Source organism: Benincasa hispida, chromosome 4 (assembly GCF_009727055.1).
Source record: "Benincasa hispida cultivar B227 chromosome 4, ASM972705v1, whole genome shotgun sequence".
Taxonomy (NCBI): Eukaryota; Viridiplantae; Streptophyta; class Magnoliopsida; order Cucurbitales; family Cucurbitaceae; genus Benincasa; species Benincasa hispida.
In genome coordinates this window covers 6,603,037-6,610,241 of record NC_052352.1, presented here as the reverse complement: position 1 = coordinate 6,610,241, position 7,205 = coordinate 6,603,037, and the positions used below count along the sequence as shown (strand labels likewise).

The 7,205-nt window shown below is 33.4% G+C and overlaps 1 long non-coding RNA gene across 1 annotated transcript; it reads right to left on the bottom strand.

Annotated features, from left to right (window-relative positions):
• Positions 1-847: 847 nt before the first annotated feature.
• On the bottom strand, positions 848-3,131 carry LOC120075289. The gene is made up of 2 exons (XR_005481277.1): positions 2,646-3,131; positions 848-2,425 (listed from the first exon to the last, which is right to left on the bottom strand). It is a non-coding gene; the product is annotated as an uncharacterized LOC120075289 (long non-coding RNA).
• Between the last annotated feature and the right edge of the window lie 4,074 nt (positions 3,132-7,205).

Here is a 7,205-nt window from a genome sequence, read left to right as displayed (position 1 = left end):
AGTTAAATTACTTTCTAATATGTTTAATGTGTATAGCTGCAGAGAAGCAAATGGGCTTGGGCTCCATGACAGGCCGACTAAGCTATCCAGAACGTGGGCCTAATGAGAACCCAAATAGCCTAGGCCATTTGAAGGCCCAATCCACGGTAGAGTTCCACATTTCCAATTCTACTTTGGTCGGAACTTCTGATCAATAATAGGCCCAATGCTCTCTCGCTATGACTCCACGAATTATTAACATCAATTCTATCCACTCAAATTTTTAAATTAATCAATTTTCCAACCAGTCTAATTCGGTTAGAGAGGGCAACCCAATCTTTATATTACTTAAGTTGGATTGGATTTCTTAAAATTATGTAAACAAATAACAATTTGAAACAAGTTTTTTATTAGAGAGAAGAAAGCTAGAAAAAAGGTCCACTATCTATAGATTTTCAATTTTATGTCTAATAAATCATACTAACTTGAGTTTCTAAGATTGGAGAACCATATGATTAGTGCACACACTTGAAATTGGGGTAACTTAGGCTAGATCATGGGTGACTCATCATTTGCACTTCTAGCAAACAAATCAATTCATGGAGGCCTATCAAAGTTTTGGAAGGCTAAACAACATATAGCCACTTTTTTTTTTTTTTTTTTTTTTTTTTTTTTTTTTTTTTTTTTTTTCAATAACTTATTTACCAATCTCTGAAATTAGCTTAGTTAACCTCTCTATATATACTATTTTGTAATATGTAATACTTGGATGTATCTCGAATATCATCCATCTTTGTGCTTCTCTTCTTATCACTCACATAAAAAAAAATGTCAAGATATTTAAAAAAAAAGAAAAGACAAAATTTACTAGATGACAAGTTATGATTGGATAATTTGATGGAATGTACAAATATAAGTGATGTCCGAGATGCACCTAAATATTTTTCTTCTCGTAATTATTTGTGAGAAAACAGAAAAACAAAACGGAAAAAATATAATAATAATAAATAAGAGAAGATAAGGGTAAATTTATATTTCGGTGTTTTAACAAAAATTACATTACACACATTAGCTTTTTGTGTTACCTTACGAATGGGCTTTAGCTTGAAAAAAGCCCATCTGCTGTTCCTCCGCCCTACTTGATCCTCCGTACAGTCTCTCACATCACTCCACCAACCGCTCCGGCGGCGGCGGAGAGGTAAACAGAAACGCAGAAGGAGGTGGTGGAGACAGAAACAGGAATGCCGCCGGAGGACTCGGAGGTAGAGGAGTAGGAGATCTTAAGAAGCGTCGCGCAGGAGGAGGTGGAGAGAGGAAGAGGAAAGCCGCCGGAGGACTAGGAGGTGGAGGAGAGGTGAAGAGGAAGGCAGATTTGGACCATTTGGTGGATTGCTTCAGCTCCGGCAACGTTTGACGGCCATCGTGAAAGGATGAGGCGGCAATGGTAACAAATGAATGAGAGAAAACAGAGAAAATGAATAGCAGAAATAACCCTAAACCATTCATTTTTCCCCCTTTTCCTCAATGATTGTGAAGATGGTATCTCAGATCCACAGCCAACGTCAAATATTTATATTAATAATTACATATTTCACATTTAATAGAAAGTACCTTCGATCTCACAAGGATTATATTATATGTGAATTAAGTTAATTTTGACATACATTCTATATATACGAAAATATTTAGGTACATTTATCTTTAATACATTTTATCTTAATTTTCATATGCATAAAGATGTGTATATTTCTCGAATATAAAATCTTCTACCAATCTTATTAAAAAAAAAAAAAAGAGATATTTTTACAATCCATCCTAGTATTTAATTTTGTCCCAAAAAAAGACGAGTATTAAAATATTTCCATGACTCTTTTTTAAGCCCCCACCAGATTTGTAAAATATGCATATTAGAAAAAAGAAAAAAAAAAAAAATCCTATTATAGACAATAGGGATTCCTAATTATGCATACAAAGTATGACATTAAATTTCTATAGATTAGATATTAACATCAGGGTGAATAATATTTCTATTATTTGGTAAAAATGTTCATATTATCTAAAACATGGTATTAAGTTTCGATTATTTCGTAAAAACCTTCATGAAACATCATAAAATATTACCAATATGAGTAATATTCAATAAATTGAGGAAAAACCAGTAAATTTCACTGATTCAAAAGAGGGAATAAGGTACAACATATATAGGAGAAATACACGCTACATGAAGATACATGATTGGCCAAAAGATAATAGAAAAGAATAACAAAGAATAAAGCATTTTTAGCCCTGAAGAAGATATAGAAAAATAACCCTGCAAATATATTCTTTCATCCATCCTCAGTCGATACTGGATGAGGCTGAATAGAGAGCTTGCTACGAAGGCAACAGAAGTGAGTACTCAGTAGGGGCTTCGTCATAATATCGCCTAATTGATCTTCCAAGTGAACTAACCAAATAATGAGTTGTTCATGGGCCACACGTTCACGTATAAAATGATCATCAATTTCAATGAGTTTCGAGTAATTATGAAAAAAAAAAAGGATTTCCTGCTAAATAGGTAGCACTAATATTGTCACAGAGCAATAATGACACAGATGCAAGGGACTCCAGTAATTCAAACAGTAGCGATTGAATCCAAATAAGTTCTGCAGTAGCATTGGACATACCTCGATATTCAGCCTCAACATTAAAGCGAGATGCAACTTTTTTGTTTACTCGAGGACCAAGAAATCAAATTCGATCCAAGAAAAACACAGAAACCACTCGTACTCCGTTGATCAACAGGACAAGTAACCCAATCAACATCTGCATAACAAGTCATAGGCAAGTCGCGGGACTTTGAAAAATCTAAACCAAGATTACTAGTTGCCTGTAAATAACGCAAAATTCCTTTCACAACAGTCCAATGATTAACAGTGGGAGCATGAAGAAATTGACAGACTTTGTTAACCAAAGAAGATAAGTTTGGCCGTGTGAGAGTACAATATTGAAGAGCACCTACAATACTCCTATACAAAGACGAATCATGGAATAAAGGACTGTCATTTAAAGACAATAAAGAGCAAACAACCATTGGAGTATTTAAAGACTTTACTGAAGCCATGCCAGCTCGATTTAACAAATCATAAAAAATTTAGTCTGTGAGAGATAAAGAAGATCTGTAGTTTGTTTTACCACAATTCCTAAGAAATAGGACAGGTCACCAAGATCTTTAAGGGCAAACAAAGAATTCAAATACGATACGCAATGTTCAATTAACTTCAGATTGTTGTCAACAACCAATATATCATCAACGTATAAAACAATGATTAATATAGCCTACATTCAATAGATAAACATTGAGGAATCAGACTTAGAAGTATAGAAATTCCAACTCAAAAGACATGCATTATGCTGTTAGGTTATATGTCTTAAAACTCGCAGTTTGTAAACTTTAAACATATTTCTATTTACAATAAAGATGTTAATGAGATGTTTCAATAAAGTTGTTATTAAACATATAAATTGCATTTATAGATTCCTAAGTCCAATAAACTAACGAATCGATGACTATAACATGAATACTTAAATTTTATGTAGAGACATAAAAGGATCAAGTTTGAATATATAGCCAAAACGGTCTATAAATATATGGTTAGGCTTGGGTACCTTATCCTGGGGATACTATGGATGCGGCCTGCTTTGTATATTGATACAAATGATGTGATCCCAAAGTCGTTCATGTGGAGACATGCGAGTGGAGTCATCCTATGCAAAAGATGTTTGCATAAGACTGAACCACGAAATAATCACTTTTCTTTATAATGACTGTTTAATGTTAAAACTGACTATTAATTCGATGACCTAAGGCAACTCAATATTAATCCTTAGTTAACTATGAACTCCTGTTTATTCGGGATTATCCTTTAATCTGCATGGGTGAGAGTAGCTCAACATCGCCGCTCAATAAACCTCCCATTTCAGGGTTAAGACCGGATAGATAGCTAGGGACATAGTCTTGCAAAACAAAATTTACTCCTACCCATTTTAGGGTTAACTGACTCCTGGTCTTGAACAAAGGGGCCCCCACCCTCTCTATTGCTGAGAAGGACTTGGTTTATTGGTAGGACCATAAACAAATTGTTTATTAAATGATCAGTGGAGACTTAAGAAGCAAGATGTATTATAGGGGTAAAATGATAATTTTGACCTAGCTGTAAATATGAACAACCTGTGAAAGATCGACTTACTGATTATGATTAAATCAAGTAGACAAAAATATATCTACAGTGAGGAGAGTGCAACTACTGAGCTATAGTGGAGTGTTTCAATAGTTAACGAATATTGATTAATTAGTTTAAAGAGTTTGGCCAATCAATCTCAAATCGTTGGGCTCATGATCTACAGGCCCATTAGGTCCCCTACTAGCTCGTAAAAGGATTAAACCTTAGAATAGTGTATTGAGAGAATTTGAAATGTCAAATTCGGTTTAGGGTTTGGATTATTATATTCGATATAATGAAATATTTAATTATCGAATTAAATGTGTCGGAGAGTTAGAAAATATTTAAATACAATTTAAGTATTGAACACATGAATAAAGATTTATGTTTTGGATTGATTTTTTTTTAAAAAAAATTAATTTGTGATATCAAATTATTGAGAAAATTTGAAATATTCAAATTCGGTTTAGGTTTTGGATTATTATATTCGATATAATTAAACATTTAGTTACCAAATTATATATGTCGGAGAGTTAGAAAATATTTAAATAGAATTTAAATATTGAACACATGAATAAGGATTCATGTTTTGGATTGATTTTTTAAAAATAATTTAATATGTGATATCAAATAATTTTTAATTAGTTAAATTGTTAAAAAAAAAAAAATTGTATTAATTTTATTAAAATTTGAATTTATGAATTCAAATTCAAATTCAATTATTTTTCTATTAGTTTAATTTATATGATAAATTGAAATTAATTGGAAATTAATGGGAAAAATGAGTTTTCCCCACATTTCCCCCACAATCCAAGTATCAGAGTGGTTTATTAAGTGTCATATAATCATGCAATTCAGTTGCATGTAAATCTTCTATAAAAATAGAAGATTATTTAGATGGTTAGAGGTTGGAAAATTTGGAATTTTCAAGCAAAATTAATCCCTCATTTCAGTTTGATAAAAAATAAAAACTCTCTTCTTTTCTTCTTCAAATTCATCTCAATTTGGATCCCACAATCCAATCTAAGGCCTGAGAATAATAGAGAAGACTCTTCTGGTAGTGTACTTCAAAGATTGAAGAAGAAATTTGTAGAGATTTGGAACAATTTTGAGAATTAATCAAAGGTTGTATTCTAGAAACCCTATTTCTGTTATTATCATGAACATGCATGCTAATCCACTAAAATTGATGTAGTTAGAGTGTTTAGGATCCTAACAGCTTCCGTATGTTGAATGTCAACTCTATCATACGTTTTTATAAACCATTCACACGGACTCTATTTTAAATCATAGAGAGCCTTTTGCAATTTACACATATGAGAAGGTTTATTTTTAGAAATGAACCTGGCTGGTTGAATCATGTAAACATCCTCGTGGAGATCACCATTTAAAAAAGCGTTGTGAACATCAAGATGTTTAATATGCCAATTAAACTGTACAACAAGACTAAAAACAAGGCGAATATTGGCGGGCTTTAAAACTGGACTAAAGTTTTCGAAGTAATTGATGTCATAGGCTTGATCATAGCCATGAGCAGCTAGCCTAGTCCTATACCTTTCAATCTCACCATTTGGTTTTAGTTTCAACTTATATACCCATTTGCCTCTTGTGACCTTAAAGGAAGGAAAATTCGAAACAAGCACCAAAGTACCATTCTTGACCATTGCCTCTCTCCATTTAACACATTTAACAGTAAATCAGAATGAAATGGGTTCACTAGGAAGTTCTGGCATAAAAAAGAAGTGAATATGCCAAGTGGTTTAAAGATGTTGACTTTAGATCTGGTAACCATGGGATGAATATTTGTGGAAGGTGGTTGTGATGTAGGATGTGGAGGTGGGGAAGGAGATATAGGTTGGATAGGTTGAGAAGAAGGGATGGTGGGCTGGATAGAAAAGAGGGTGGTGATAAAGAACTGGGAAGAGTGAGTGATTTAAGGGAAGAGATATAGGAAATGGTTTAGATGGAGGAGGTGCTTGGACTGGAAGAGGTCCAAATTTAGGAGATGGTTCATTGGAATAAGGAGAATCATGGCGAGCAAGACATGTTGAAGTTATGACACTAGATTCAAAACCTAGAGGAATTGATGATGAAAAACTTGTATCAAAAGGAGGGGATTGAGTAATAGGACTAGACAAGGAATAACTCATATCCGACAAGAGAGATTTAATAGGACTAGAGGAAAAGGAGGATTTAGAACACAGGAAGACAAGTTCATTGAAAACAACATGTCATGAAACATATAGTTGACTGGTGTAATCCCCAGGCCTAGGATTCGAAATCCAGATTAGACACATAATGGCCTTGACTCACATGCATGTTTTGTCCTCACTCACAAGTATCCTAGAAAAATTCTCAAGAGGTCACCTAACATAGAATTGCTCTAAGCTAATCACGCTTAACTTTGGAGTTTCTATGATTAAGCCACTGAAAATAAAGGTGCACCTGTTGGGATTGGTGTCCTAAATCTTTTGTATTCTTGTAGTTTGTAAACATTGTATAAACAAGTTGTTATTAATAAAATAATTGTTATTTTATAAACATACACTCAATCCAATAAACTAAAGATCCTAGGTTATTTTTGTAATTTAAACAAGTATGTAGAGACATACATGTGGATCTTATTTAAATAATAACATAAACGGTTTGTAGTAGATGAATAAAGTTGGGTACCTTATCCTGGTGATACTACAGATATGGTCCGCTTTGTAGGTGTTATAAGTGTTGTAAAGTGTTACAAATGATCTGATCCTGATCATTCATATGGAGACATGTGGGTAAAGGTATCCTATACAAAGAATTTGTATAAACCGGAACGAAATGATTAGTCTCATTATATAACACCATTAATAATAGAGACTTACTTTTCACTAGGATGACCATAGGTGACATGACCTGAATCTTGAGTGAGTTTTGAACTCTTGCTCATGAAGGCAGTCCTTTGATTTGTATGGGTGAGAGTGGCCAGATTGCCAACTCAATAAACCTATCATTTTGGGGATTCGTCTGACCAGGGAGCTGGGA